The sequence below is a fragment of the Triticum aestivum genome, chromosome 7B, assembly GCF_018294505.1.
Source record: "Triticum aestivum cultivar Chinese Spring chromosome 7B, IWGSC CS RefSeq v2.1, whole genome shotgun sequence".
In the NCBI taxonomy this organism is placed as follows: Eukaryota; Viridiplantae; Streptophyta; class Magnoliopsida; order Poales; family Poaceae; genus Triticum; species Triticum aestivum.
Window position 1 is genome coordinate 108,473,233 of NC_057813.1, and position 16,184 is coordinate 108,489,416.

Sequence of the window (16,184 nt, forward strand, 5' to 3'; positions counted from 1 at the left end):
CGTGTCAGCTCGGGACCGAGCGCCGGCAGCACCGTGAGATCGAATCAAGAAAAAAATGCGGCGATTAGTGTACAACCGCTTTGGTGGCACCGACTAGGCCGCAGCTTCATCCGAGGAAACAATGATGATGATGCTCTTCCGGTGGTGCAGGTGAAGACGGCGGTGTGGGAATGGAGGTGGAACAAAAGACGAGGGGAACGTCAGGGCAGCTCCTTGGAGGTGGAGGATGGGGTGGCTGAACCGGCGGGACGGTGAGATCAACGACGGATCCTCATCTGGTACGGTGGATGAGGGACGTCGAGGTGTTGCTGTGGACGACATCGTCGGGGAAGAGGCTCCGGCTGGGTGGCGGACGGAGCAGGGTGTGGGGTTTCGTCGCGGGTTTTCGCGGCCTCGGTGTACGAATGGGTGGGCGGATGGGATGGCAGTGGGGAACCATGGCTTAGGGACGCGCTTGTCCGAAATGTGGGGTAAGTTACGAAAGTACCCCCACCGATTTGAGGCGGTTCTTTCGGTTCAGGGGTACCACGGGCATTTCGCGTGTCGGGATTTCACAGGAGGTGGGAGTTTTCGCGCGCGTTGTAATTTCAGAATAGCAAGGCGCGGGTTGAGATGGAGGGAGTTGTCGGAGCACAACGAGACAAAGATATATCTTAAATATTTCGGGCTAACAAGGCGCGGGTTGAAATTTCCGGACAAGCCTAACGTGTACTGTACCAAATCAATGCGCACTACAAATGTCATTCAAAACTTTGAATTCATGTTATGTTCAATTAAAATATTTCGCTACGTGTATAATGCATGCAACCTACTACTCAAATGAACGTTTTAGTGCATTCCAAACGTATATACTACCGCTTCAATATGAACTAAATTTGAATTCGTTTCTCTATTTGAATAAGATCTACAGTAATGATTGTTGTGAAGTCAAAGCATTTGAATTCGTTTCTCTGTTTTAATAAGATCTACAATCATCATTATTGTCAAGTTAAACCATCGTTTGTGTATTATCTTCACAGCACACCACATGATTAGTCTCGAGTTACATATGAACTATGTGTACTATATGAACTCGAACTCGATTTTTTGAATCCACTTTATTTTGATTTCAAATCACATTACATTTCTAGCTCTAGCTAGATCTTCATAATCTAAACCATGTCTCATATGTATAATGTGTTTATCACATTATGTATGGTGCCCCGCCCCCTACGCCTACAAGTATTTAGATGTGAGTTGCAAACACCACACATTACCACAAATTCAAATAAAATGTGAGAATGTTCGATATATAGTATTGTTTAGATTGTTCGATATTTAGTTGTAAGCTGCAAACGCCACACATTATCACAAATTCAAATAAAATGTGAGATTGTTTGATGTATAGTATGGTTTAGATTGTTCTGCATTTAGCTGTGAGTTGCAAACACCATGCATTATGATGTTATGGTATAACATGTGCACAACAGGTGTATCACCGCTATATTCATGCATGCAATGTTTAAAACACTATGATCTCCTATTCAAATATATGAATCCGCTTTCATATCAAATTATGATCTTTGTTAGTCTCTTACACCCACACAATCCTCTAACCTTTGTAGCTACCACTAACTTTCTCTCGTGCATGCACACGCCCTCCTCGCCCTCCCCCTCCCTCGGCATTCTATCCACCGGGCACATTCATTTTTTTCCTTTAGGTCGTTCTCCCAGAGTCTCCACAACTCCTTTCCGACACACACCGATCGATAAACCTCTCCAGCGATGCCTACCTACAACATACACACACACCTTCAATCTCCCCCTTTATGTGTCCTTGCCTTGTGTCTCTCATATGGCCACACACATGTGTAAACTCTCGCCCCTCTTTTCATCGATCTCACAACCGCACACTCCTCCCCCTATTTAGCTAGTAGCTGGGCCTCTCGCACCACCTCCTAGATCCATTCTCTCTGTCTATCCGTCTTGCTGGGCCTTATTTTCCTCTAACAAATGGACGTACACCGACCGATCTCTCGCTATACATATAGCCGGCTAGGTCCTCATAACTCGTTTTTACCCACGCGTCGATCGATCTACCTCATTAGTTGTGTTTCTCCCATCATCCGACAAACAAAAATTGATCTACCGATCTAGTTAGGTTTTCTTACCAAACACATGGTTCCCGTTCATCATCCATGGATGCGCCCCGACAGATCTATCACACACAGGCACACACAAAAACACATCCCCACTCTTATTGATAACATTGCAGTTCCACCCTCAGTTTGTCTAGTAGGCCTCTCCCACCATCTTCGAGAAGCAACTCCATCACCCATCCAGCACTCTACCCCTCTCCCTCCCTCTCTCTCTCTCCTCTCTCTCTCTGTCCCATCATTTTTCCCGTCCTTCAGTTATGTACGGATGTCGACCGATCTCCCTCAAGACATATCTGGGTCTCTCCTTCTCAACAATATATGAGTCGTTCTACCTCTATAGTTAGGCCTATGCCTACCCCTACCCCCCCACCCCACACACATCGATACATCGAGCGCTCTAGTCATGTCTCCCTGCCACACACAAACTTGACATGTGCCCTCTAACGTTCCGGTAGGCCAGTCACCCTATATCTTTGACTTGCACACACATGATTTCGATGGTTCTCTTCATCGATCTCGCACCCACCCACTTGATCCTCTCTTCGACTCTATCGATAGCTATGAGCCCTCCCTCTCTTCTCGTGGATTGCCCGACCCTCTATATATGATATGGATATGCCTCCATTTCACACACATTGCGTGCAAACTTTTGTTTGAGATGTCATCGACACATATTCCCACAAATAATTCACGAAATCAACCCCCACCCCCCACCCCAAAACAAAAAACACTCACGAACGCGGTTTGTATCTCTCACACACACCCACGTAGGTGGGGGACGTGCACGAAGAGAAGAGGTGCATGCATGGCGCACGTACTCCCGTCTCTTTCCCAACCACACCCGCGCGGGTACACGGTGGAGCTCATTTCTTTACGAAAAAGGCAGCCCATGTGGTAATTTGGCATGTGTACTGGTTGTCCACTTGGTGGAGGGAGGATCATCAACCACGGTTGAACAAACAAATTACGACTTGACGCGTTATGTTATATTAAAAAAAGAGGCAAACTATGTGGGGCCTACCTTAGAGGCAAGGCTCTATACACTGGAGTACTTTTGATGTGTCCCGTGAACTCGCAGAACAAGGAGAAGCTTGCTTAGTACGCCGTCTCCCCCACCCACGGGCACGGTGGCTCACAGGATGAGGTGAAGCTTGCTCCGCCTTACGCCCGCTCCCTCGCCCATGCACGCAGTGGCTCGCAGGACGAGGAGAAAAATTTACTACTCCCTCCGTTTACTCCTTGTCCCTACTACCTTGGTTATAGAGATTATATCATATTGTTTGGAATTTATATGTCCTTTAGTAGATTTCAATATGAACTACTAGTACATAATCCAAACACTGATGTATATGTAGATTCACTCATTTTGCTCCGTATGTAGCACTGTCCCTCGCCCCTCGACCCTCGCCCACGTGGTGGACGTGCAGAAATTCCTTCGGTCTCATATAGCCAGAATGATATATACTGCACTACCATTATTGCTCGACTTCCCGAAGAGGCGAAGAGCCAATCGCAAGGTTAATATATTGGAGATGCCAAGCGCAAGGTTATAGGAGAATGAGTAGTAGGTGCCGCGTCATTTATAAATAAAGTTTTTTTCTTCAGTGGCATGTATACAATATGATAGGTTCATATGGAGAGAAAAGGAACCGCTCCACTATATACATAGTAAGGACGGGCCAGCCTACACGGTTGCTTGCTGGGGTTGATCTCTTCACACTCTCTTGCACAAAACGACCGTGGCCACATCTCTGACATCCCGGCGGATCACGTCCACTGGGCGAAGGGGTGGATGCTTAGTGTAATGCGGTCGCCGTTGCCGACAGCGAAAACCCACTGTCGGCACGTCCCGATCAGGGGTCCCCGCCGTTCTCTCTCACAAAGCCGGTGAGGTTGCCTTCATCCCTTGCTCACTGCCGCAACGTGGGTAGTTGCCGCCTCCCGCCGCCCTCCTCAATGTTGAGCTACGTCCCTTAGGTACAACTCCCTTTACAGCCGGCTTGCACCACTGCTCCAGCTGCCCACATCACTCCCTGTGGATATTTCTCTACTTCTTTTCCACGCACATACCTCTACTGGCTTCTACCTTGTAACGCCACGGATTCGTTGCGCCAGGTGTCTGCCAGTTATTTGCCGTAGTTGCCATGTCGTTTGCTTGCGTGTTGCATATTACCATGTCATCATGTGCATTTCATTTTGCATACGTGTTCGTTTCTTGCATCCGAGCATTTTCCCCGTTGTCCGTTTTGCAATCCGGCACTCCTATGTCCCCCGGCGTCCCCCTTTTGTCTCCTATTGTGAGTGGGTGTTAAACTTTCTCGGAGTGGACCATGATTTGCCAAGCGGCCTTGGTATAGCACCGGTAGACCGCCTGTCAAGTTTTGTGCCATTTGGAGGTTGTTTGATACTCCAACGGTTAACCGGGTAACCACAAAAGCCTCTTTTGTCTTGCAGCCCAACACCCCTCCAAACTGGCCCAAAACCCATCTAAGTCAGTTCCATGCTCTCCGCCGTTCGATCACGATCGCGTGGCTGAAAACCGTGCTCCATTTGGACTCTCCTAGCTCCCTCTACCTATAAATTAGTTCCCCTCCCCCGAAATCGCAGATGAAACCCTAAAAACTTCCCTCGCCGCCACCGGACATGTCCGCCCGCAGTCGGACACGTCCGCCCTCGCCCCCGCGCCAATCCGGAGCTGCCACGTGGCGCGCCGCCGTCCTCCGCCGCCGGGGCCCGCGGAGCCCATGGAGGGCCCGCGCGAGCCCGCGCCCTCGCCGCCGTCTGCCTCCCCGGCCCGCGCCCGAGCGCCGCCGCTTCCCCGCCGCCGGCGTGCTGCGCCGCCGCCGGCAGCCGTCCTCTCCGCCGCCCCGTCCGGCTCCTCCATCGCCGCCGGCCGGACGCTGCCGCGCCGCCATCGACCGCGGGCGCCGCCCCTGCGCCGCGATGCCCGTCCCTCCACCGCCTCACCGGTCGGGACCACACCTCCGGCCGCGCCCGGCCCCGCGCCGCCACCCATCGGCCCGAGCTCCTCTGCGCCTCGGCCCTCGTCGCTCTGCCGCCGCGCCCGCCGGGTCACTCCGCCGCCGGCACCCATCCACGCCGCCTCCCTCCGGCCTTCCTCGGCCTCCTCCGGCAGCAGCGCCGCCCCTTCTCCGGCGAGCCTCAAAAACCGCGCCCCGATGTGGATCTAGAAGACAGAGGTTGACCCCGTTTTTTTGTCCAAGTCCCTGTTATTTTTGCATAATGTTGCCCAGTTCATCGCATAACTCTGCATTTGTAGCTCCGTTTCGTGCGTGTAATATATCAAAATGTTCGTTGTGAGATGCTCTACATTTCATTCCATTGCATCATGTTCATTTGAGTCCATCTTGATGCCTGAATCACCGTTGCAAGAGTGCTATATAATGTTGTCTGCTGTCTGTTAACAGAACATGTTCATTTGTCATTTTTGCCATGTTTGATGTGTGCATCCTATGAGCATGAGTCCTACATGTGTTTTGTGATACATCATGCCATCTTTACAGGGGTGTATGCCATGTATTTTTGTGATCAATGTGGTGACTAGTACAAGCATGCAAACAAGGCTTCGTGATGTTGCTGATTTCGTTCCCTTTTCTGCTGTTATTTTGATGCCATGTAAATATGTTGCTACAGAGAGATCCATGCATATTTTGAGATATTTCAGTAAGGATGTTTTGAACATATGGTTATTATCTATCCATTCATGCCCTTGTTTGCAATTATGGAGTAGTATAGCATGTCATTTTCTTGCTCTACTTTTGCTATAAAATGTTTCCTAGCAGATTGTTTACATGTTATTCAATTTTGCCAAGGTTGTTGTAGTTGGTCCTTGCATGCTATGAACTTGTTCTTGCCTTGTTTAGTTTCATAAACATGTCTTCTTGCTGATGCTATGCTTATCTTGTCATGCAATGACTTGTGGTGAGTGAATCGAGCTCGTGAAGTAGTGTACTGTTATTGCTGTTTGGCTAGGCTAATTCTATTATATTTTGATGCTATGCAACCCTGCTGCTACAAGTCATTCTATGCATAATCTGGAGATGTTCACTAAGGATGTTTTGTTATACATGTGATTCTCTATCCATCCATGTCCCTGGTTGAATTTATAGCCTGCTGTATCTTGTTATAATCTTGCTCTAAAGTTGCTAAATATTGTTGCTGTCAGCCTGTTAACATTAAGTTCAGTTTTGCCATGTGCTTTGCTAGTGATCCATGCACCCTATGAACTTTCTATTGCCATGCTTAGCTTCATAAACATGTATGCTTACTGTTGGTTACCTTGTCATGCCATGTATTGCTCTGTGGTGAGTGGTACAAGCTCACCAACATGCCTACTTATCGTTGTTCCTTCCATGTTTGAATCTGTCATATAACTTGCCATGTTTACATGGGTGCCATCATATCTTCTGGTCCTTTTTGGCTCATGGTCAGTAAAGGACTTTTGTTCTATGGGTTTAGTAGATTCATGTCATGCCTTTGTTTGCCATGTTAAGTTCCTGTAACATGTTGTTTGATAGCCCTAAACATTGCAACCTGATGTTATTTCTGCGAAGTCTGAAACTGTTATTATTTGCAATTTTGCCATTTGTGTTTGAGCATGTTCTAGTGATTTCTGGAGATAGCTCATTGTTCATGTTTTGTTATGCTTTACCTGTACATAATGTCCTTGCCTTTTGTTATCATGTTGAGCTGCTGTAGCATCTTGTTTTTGATACTTGCAATATGCCTAGTTGCTGTTTTGGACAGCTTGTCCTTTAAACTTGTATAGTGTGTGTGTGTTGAACCGTTGCTCCGTTTTGAGTGTGCTCTATATGAAACTTGCTTGATTTTGCATGTAGCTTCATATTATCATGTTGCATTCTTGTTTTGAGGTGTTTGCTTGATGTTTGGGTGCATTTTGCATCTATGCCATGTTTAACTTGTTTTGCTCATATCTTCTAGGCCGTAGCTCCGAATTAAATGAACTTTATATGAAACTTGACTAGAATCTCGTGTAGATCATCTTTGCGCATCTTAAATTGCTGTTTAACAACTTGAACATAAAGTTTATTCAGATCTGGACCAATTTCGAAATTTGCATATGAGGACTTACCGGATTTGTTATATGTTGTTTCCGGCCTCATTTAAACTTGCTTTAATGTGTTGCTCTTGTTTGCATCATCTCTTGCCATGAGTAGCTTCATGTAGCCTTGTCATGCATCATGCTTGATTGTGCATCATGCCTTGTTCATGTGTGGTGTGTTTACCATGTTGTGTGCTTCTTCTCGATAGTTCCCGTTTCGTTGCGATCGTGAGGACTCGTTCGTCTACGCTTGGTTCGGCTTCATCCGTTCATCTTCTTCATGGACTCGTTCTTCTTCCTTGCAGGATTTCAGGCAAGATAACCGCTACCTTGGATCTCACTACTATCATTGATATGCTAGTTGCTTCGTTCTATCGCTCTGCTGCGCTACCTTTCACCTGTTTATCAAGCCTCCCAAATTGCCATGTCAGCCTCTAACCTTTTGCACCCTTCCTAGCAAACCGTTGTTTGGCTATGTTACCGCTTTTGCTCAACCCCTCTTATAGCGTTGTTAGTTGCAGGTGAAGTTGAAGATTGCTCCATGGTGGACAGGATTATGTTGGGATATCACAATATATCTTATTTAATTAATGCATTTATATAGTTGGTAAAGGGTGGAAGGCTCGGCCTTATGCCTGGTGTTTTGTTCCACTCTTGCCGCCCTAGTTTCCGTCATACCGGTGTTATTTTCCCGGATTTTGCGTTCCTTACGCGGTTGGGTGATTTATGGGACCCCCTTGACAGTTCGCTTTGAATAAAACTCCTCCAGCAAGGCCCAACCTTGGTTTTACCATTTGCCTCACCATCACCTACATTTCCCTTGGGAGTAATTAACCCGAGGGTCATCTTTATTTTAGCCCCCCCGGGCCAATGCTTGTCTAAGTGTTGGTCCAAACCGAGCGATGTCCGGCGCCCCCTGGGCAACCAGGGTCTATGCCAACCCGTCGTCTTGCTCATCCGGTGTGCCCTGAGAACGAGATATGTGCAGCTCATATCGAGATTTGTCGGCACAGCCGGCGGTCTTGCTGGTCTTGTTTTACCATGGTCGAGTGTCTTGTAAACCGGGATTCCGAGTCTGATCGGGTCTTCCTGGGAGAAGGTATATCCTTCGTTGATCGTGAGAGCTTATCATGGGCTAAGTTGGGACACCCCTGTAGGGTATAATATTTCGAAAGTCGTGCCCGCGGTTATGCGGCAGATGGGAATTTGTTAATGTTCGGTTGTAGATAACTTGACACCAGATCCGAATTAAAACGCATCAACCGTGTGTGTAGCCGTGATGGTCTCTTTTCGGCAGAGTCCGGGAAGTGAACACGGTTTTGGGTTATGTTTGACGTAAGTAGGAGTTCAGGATCACTTCTTGATCATTGTTAGCTTCACGACCGTTCCGCTTGCTCTCTTCTCGCTCTTATTTGTGTATGTTAGCCACCATATATGCCTAGTCGCTGCTGCAACCTCACCACTTTACCCCTTCCATTCCCTTTAAGCTTTGCTAGTCTTGATACCCATGGTAATGGGATTGCTGAGTCCTCGTGGCTCACAGTTTACTACAACAACAGTTGCAGGTACAGGTTATGCGATGATCATGACGCGAGAGCGATGTTTGCTTGTTTTGGAGTTCTTCTTCTGCTTCTTCTTCGATCAGGGGATAGGTTCCAGGTCGGCAGCCTGGGCTAGCAGGGTGGATGTCGTTTGAGTTTCTGTTTGTGTTTCATCCGTAGTCGGATGGTGCTCTTATGTATGATGATGTTGTATTCGTGTGGCATTGTATGCCTCTTGTATGTATCCCCATCTATTATGTAATGTTGATGTAATGATATCCACCTTGCCAAAGCGTTTCAATATGCAATTCTATCCTTGGTGGGACCTTCGAGTCTCTTTAGGATAGTATCGCATATTGGGCGTGACAAGTTGGTATCAAAGCCTCGACCGACCCTAGGAGCCCCCTTGATTGATCATGTAGTCTGGTCGTTGTTGAGTCTAGAAGAAAACTGTTTTTTGGAGTCTAGTTATATCGGAGAGTAGGAATTCTTTTTACTCCTCAGCCCCTTCGTCGCTCTGTTGAGGAATCTTGCCGTCGGTGTTTTGAATTACTTCTCCTCCCCTTCAAATTTTTTCTTTAGGTTCACGCAGTTGGTTTTCCGATCGTTGTTCCTCAGCTCTTTGCATCCTGTGCATTTCTCGTCAAGTCGACTCGAGCCTCTTCGCCTTTGCCAAGTTCAATCCTCAGTTCACTCTCAACGAAGTTGTTTCTCTGTCCTCAGTTGTTTTTCTTTTCCCACCCGCCCACCCCTTTCCTTCTCGAAGCTGGAGTCTATAATCGAGTATCCATCATACTCGTGTGAAGTCTTTGCTTTCTTTCCTCAATGATTTCAACCGGTGTTTTCTTTTCATGTTATTCGTTGATTCTCCCCTCCAGGTGCCTTAGTTTTTCCCGCCCTCCCACCCTCTTCTTCCCAGAGTTTGAGTCTCTCTCGACCATCAATTTCATTCGTGCGGAACCTCTTCAGTCTTTCGTAAATTATTTCTACTGGTGAATTCTCATTTTGTTCGACATTCTTCATCTCTTTTTCCTTTTCGGTGGACTCAATTCCATTTTCGGTAGTGATTATATTCTTTCCCTCAGCTCAAGTGTTTTCTCTGCTCATTCGCCTCTCGCCAGTTTATCCTTCCGGAGTGCTCAAGACATCTCAGGAGATTCGTCTGTGTTCGAATTAATTCGAGGTTGTCACCTCATTCAAATATTTCAAATGTTCCGGTGCTTCATCTATCTGTTCAACATCCCTTACCAATGGTGTTCTATTTTAGTGGGCCCTAACCCACAGGTCTTTTCCCAGGATCTTACCTGACTCTTCTAAGTTTTCCGGAGTTATTCTCAAATCCTTTTTGAAGTTTGACGTAAGTATGAATTTCATCAGTCGGATGCTTTTCCAAGATCAATTTCAAATCATTTCATTGTTGGCTCAACCTCTTTGCTTTCCATTCTACCGGAGTATCTCAGTAATTTTGGTGGTGTTTCCCGTCGTCATTTGAAGACCGAAGAAGAGTTTTTCCTCTAAATCTTGTCCGTTCTCTTGAAGATTCGTGGTTCTAGTTTCTTGTTACCCTCGCGAATTATTCCATTTGTCAGATATTCTTTTCATCCACCCGGAGTATTTCAGGAGTTGTTTTTTCGTCTCGATCATCCGAAGGCCATCATTCCAGTTATCGTTCTCTATTTATCCCGGTGCTTCGTTCAAGTGTTCTTTAATCAGCTCATGATCTATTTGTTCTTTTGCATCTAAATCCCCTCTAGCATATTGGTTCTCCTAATTCTTCCGGTGATTATTTCTCTTTCATCAGTCATTTCCGAATTCTAATGGTGGTTCATTCAAGATTCTTTTTTCTTTTGTTATCATATTAATCCATTCCTTCTTTCAATCCTACCGGTGGTTCATGAAGACTTTCTCAAGTTTGCGACATGTCACTTCTCAATCCTTTTCAAGAAGAATAAGTAGTATGCGAAATCCATTGCTTGTCATCAATTTAATTTGATGAAGGATAAGCATGCAATAAATCTTATTCTTATTTCCTCAAAGTGAGTAATTCCTTTTCTTCAGAGTTTGTTCTTGATGAACAAATTCTAGTTCCAAGTGGTTTCATCTTTTCTTTTGTGGAGTTCAAATTTCCTCGTCCATTTCGTCGGAACCTCCATCTAAATCATCGCAAGGCTCATCTTATTCTTTCATCCTTTATTCTATCTCATCATCCTTTTGTCAACGGAGTTCTTCACGGTGGTTCTTCTTGATTTAATTCATTCTTCAAGAGTTCATCAAGATTCTTGTTGGTAGAGTTCAAGTATCTTTCTTCTAGCGTCTCGAAGTGCAATTAATTCTCCGTATTCTTTTGAAGTGGAGTTTTGCATTTCTTCGTTCTTCTAAGCATGCTTTGAAACTAAATTGTGGTAGATGATATCTTTTTCTTCGTCGTTCCTTTCATTCAACTCTTTCAATTCTTCAGGAGGCATTGTGTTGTTCATCTCGTCAAGTGCCATCCCATCTTGTGAAGTTCTTGTTCTATTCCTTCCATTTTCAGTCGGAGTGCTGCCTAAATCCTTCAGTCTTATTCGTCTCTTATCTCGTTCTAACCGGAGTGGTTTCATAGTCTATCTGATTCCATGAGCTTTAGATTCTCGTCATTCTCGTCATTCCTCTCTTCTTCTCGAGTGCTCTCGATTCTTTGCTTCTTCTCTTGAGTCCGTGTTTCACCTCATCCTTTTTTTCCTTCCGTCTCGGTCCTAAGATCTCGAGACGAGATCTCTTGTTAGTGGAGGAGTGTTGTAATGCCCCGGATTTGTTGCGCCAGGTGTCTGCCAGTTATTCGCCGTAGTTGCCATGTCGTTTGCTTGCGTGTTGCATATTACCATGTCATCATGTGCATTTCATTTTGCATACGTGTTCGTTTCTTGCATCTGAGCATTTTCCCCGTTGTCCGTTTTGCAATCCGGCACTCCTATGTCCCCCGGCGTCCCCCTTTTGTCTCCTGTTGTGAGTGGGTGTTAAACTTTCTCGAAATGGACCGTGATTTGCCAAGCGGCCTTGGTATAGCACCGGTAGACCGCCTGTCAAGTTTCGTGCCATTTGGAGGTTGTTTGATACTCCAACGGTTAACTAGGTAACCGCAAAAGCCTCTTTTGTCTTGCAGCCCAACACCCCTCCAAACTGGCCCAAAACCCATCTAAGTCACTTCCATGCTCTCTGTCGTTCGATCACGATCGCGTGGCCGAAAACGGTGCTCCATTTGGACTCTCCTAGCTCCTTCTACCTATAAATTAGTTCCCCTCCCCCGAAATCGCAGATGAAACCCTAAAAACTTCCCCCGCCGCCACCGGACATGTCCGCCCGCAGTCGGACATGTCTTCCCTCGCCCCCGCGCCAATCCGGAGCTGCCACGTGGCGCGCCGCCGTCCTCCACCGCTGCGGCCCGCGGAGCCCAGGGAGGGCCCGCGCGAGCCCGCGCCCCCGCCACCGTTTGCCTCCCCGGCCCGCACCCGAGCACCCCCGCTTCCCCGCCGCCGGCCTGCTGCGCCGCCGCCGGCAGCCGTCCTCTCCGCCGCCCCATCCGGCTCCTCCATCGCCGCCGGCCGGACGCTGCCGCGCCGCCATCGACCGCGGGCGCCGCCCCCGCGCCGCCACGCCCGTCCCTCCGCCGCCTCGCTGGTCAGGACCGCACTTCCGGCCGCGCCCGGCCCCGCGCCGCCGCCCATCGACCCGAGCTCCTCCGCGCCTCGGTCCTCCTCGCTCCGCCGCCGCGCCCGCCGGGTCGCTCCGCCGCCCGCACCCGTCCGCGCCGCCTCCCTCCGGCCTTCTCCGGCCTCCTCCGGCAGCCGTGCCGCCCCTTCTCCGGCAAGCCTGGAAAACCGCGCCCCGATCTGGATCTGGAAGACAGAGGTTGACCCCGTTTATTCGTCTAAGTCCCTGTTATTTTTGCATAATGTTGCCCTGTTCATCGCATCATAACTCTGCATCCGTAGCTCCGTTTCGTGCGTGTAATATATCAAATTGTTCACTGTGAGATGCTCTACATGTCATTCCATTGCATCATGTTCATTTGAGTCCATCTTGATGCCTGAATCATCGTTGCAAGAGTGCTATATAATGTTGTCTGCTGTCTGTTAACAGAACATGTTCATTTGTCATTTTTGCCATGTTTGATGTGTGCATCCTATGAGCATGAGTCCTACATGTGTTTTGTGCTACATCATGCCATCTTTACATGGGTGTATGCCATGTATTTTGTTACTCAATGTGGTGACTAGTACAAGCATGCAAACTAGGCTTCGTGATGTTGCTGATTTCAGTCCCTGTTCTGCTGTTATTTTGATGCTATGTAAATATGTTGCTACAGAGAGATCCATGCATATTTTGAGATACTTCAGTAAGGATGTTTTGAACATGTGGTTATTCTCTATCCATTCATGCCCCTTTTTGCAATTATGGAGTAGTCTAGCATGTCATTTTCTTGCTCTGCTTTTGCTATAAAATGTTTCCTGGCAGATTGTTTACATGTTATTCAATTTTGCCAAGGTTGTTGTAGTTAGTCCTTGCATGCTATGAACTTGTTCTTGCCTTGGTTAGTTTCATAAACATGTCTTCTTGCTGATGCTATGCTTATCTTGTCATGCAATGACTTGTGGTGAGTGAATCGAGCTCGTGAAGTAGTGTACTGCTGTTGCTGTTTGGCTAGGCTGATTCTGTTATATTTTGATGCTATGTAACCCTGCTGCTACAAGTCATTCTATGCATAATCTAGAGATGTTCACTAAGGATGTTTTGTTATACATGTGATGCTCTATCCATCCATGTCCCTGGTTGCATTTACAGCCTGCTGTAGCTTGTTATAATCTTTCTCTAAAGTTGCTAAATATTGTTGCTGTCAGCCTGTTAACATTAAGTTCAGTTTTGCCATGTGCTTTGCTAGTGATCCATGCACCCTATGAACTTTATATTGCCATGCTTAGCTTCATAAACATGTATGCTTACTGTTGGTTACCTTGTCATGCCATGTATTGCTCTGTGGTGAGTGGTACAAGCTCACCAACATGCCTACTTATCGTTGTTCCTGCCATGTTTGAATCTGTCATATAACTTGCCATGTTTACATGGGTGCCATCATATCTTCTGGTCATTTTTGGCTCATGGTCAGTAAAGGACTTTTGTTCTATGGGTTTAGTAGATTCATGTCATGTCTTTGTTTGCCATGTTAAGTTCATGTAACATGTTGTTTGATAGCCCTAAACATTGCAACCTGATGTTATTTCTGCAAAGTCTGAAACAGTTATTATTTGCAATCTTGCCATGTGTGTTTGAGCATGTTCTAGTGATTTCTGGAGATAGCTCAGTGTTCATGTTTTATTATGCTTTACCTGTACATCATGTCCTTGCCTTTTGTTATCATGTTGAGCTGCTGTAGCATGTTGTTTTTGATACTTGCAATATGCCTAGTTGCTGTTTTGGACAACTTGTCCTTTAAACTTGTATAGTGTGTGTGTGTTGAACCGTTGCTCCGTTTTGAGTGTGCTCTATATGAAACTTGCTTGATTTTGTATGTAGCTTCATATTATCATGTTGCATCCTTGTTTTGAGGTGTTTGCTTAATGTTTGGGTGCATTTTGCATCTATGCCATGTTTAACTTGTTTTGCTCATATCTTCTAGGCCGTAGCTCCGAATTAAATGAACTTTATATGAAACTTGACTAGAATCTCGTGTAGATCATCTTTGGGCATCCTAACTTGATGTTTAACAACTTGAACATAAGGTTTATTCAGATCTGGACCAATTTCGAAATTTGCATATGAGGACTTGCCGGATTTGTTGTATGTTGTTTCCGGCCTCATTTAAACTTGCTTTGATGTGTTGCTCTTGTTTGCATCATCTCTTGCCATGAGTAGCTTCATGTAGCCTTGTCATGCATCATGCTTGGTTGTGCATCATGCCTTGTTCATGTGTGGTGTGTTTACCATGTTGTGTGCTTCTTCTCGATAGTTCCTGTTTCGTTGCGATCGTGAGGACTCGTTCGTCTACGCTTGGTTCGGCTTCATCCGTTCATCTTCTTCATGGACTCGTTCTTCTTCCTTGCGGGATTTCAGGAAAGATGACCGCTACCCTGGATCTCACTACTATCATTGCTATGCTAGTTGCTTCGTTCTATCGCTATGCTGCGCTACCTTTCACCTGTTTATCAAGCCTCCCAAATTGCCATGTCAGCCTCTAACATTTTGCACCCTTCCTAGCAAACCGTTGTTTGGCTATGTTACCGCTTTTGCTCAGCCCCTCTTATAGCGTTGTTAGTTGCAGGTGAAGTTGAAGATTGCTCCATGGTGGACAGGATTATGTTGGGATATCACAATATATCTTATTTAATTAATGCATCTATATACTTGGTAAAGGGTGGAAGGCTCGGCCTTATGCCTGGTGTTTTGTTCCACTCTTGCCGCCCTAGTTTCCGTCATACCGGTGTTATGTTCCCGAATTTTGTGTTCCTTACGCGGTTGGGTGATTTATGGGACCCCCTTGACAGTTCGCTTTGAATAAAACTCCTCCAGCAAGGCCCAATCTTGGTTTTACCATTTGCCTTACCATCACCTACATTTCCCTTGGGAGTAATTAACCCGAGGGTCATCTTTATTTTAGCCCTCCCCCGGCCAATGCTTGTCTAAGTGTTGGTCCAAACCGAGCGATGTCCGGCGCCCCTGGGCAACCAGGGTCTATGCCAACCCGTCGTCTTGCTCATCCGGTGTGCCCTAAGAACGAGATATGTGCAACTCCTATCGGGATTTGTCGGCACAGCGGGCAGTCTTGCTGGTCTTGTTTTACCATTGTCAAAATGTCTTGTAAACCGGGATTCCGAGTCTGATCGGGTCTTCCTGGGAGAAGGTATATCCTTCGTTGATCGCGAGAGCTTATCATGGGCTAAGTTGGGACACCCCTGCAGGGTATAATCTTTTGAAAGCTGTGCCCGCGGTTATGCGGCAGATGGGAATTTGTTAATGTTCGGTTGTATATAACTTGACACCAAATCCGAATTAAAACGCATCAACCGTGTGTGTAGCCGTGATGGTCTCTTTTCGGCAGAGTCCGGGAAGTGAACACGGTTTTGGGTTATGTTTGACGTAAGTAGGAGTTCAGGATCACTTCTTGATCATTGCTAGCTTCACGACCGTTCCGCTTGCTCTCTTCTCGCTCTTATTTGCGTATGTTAGCCACCATATATGCCTAGTCGCTGCTGCAACCTCACCACTTTACCCCTTCCATTCCTTTTAAGCTTTGCTAGTCTTGATACCCATGGTAATGGGATTGTTGAGTCCTTGTGGCTCACAGTTTACTACAACAACAGTTGCAGGCACAGGTTATGCGATGATCATGACGCGAGGGCGATGTTTGCTTGTTTTGGAGTTCTTCTTCTGCTTCTTCTTCGATCAGGG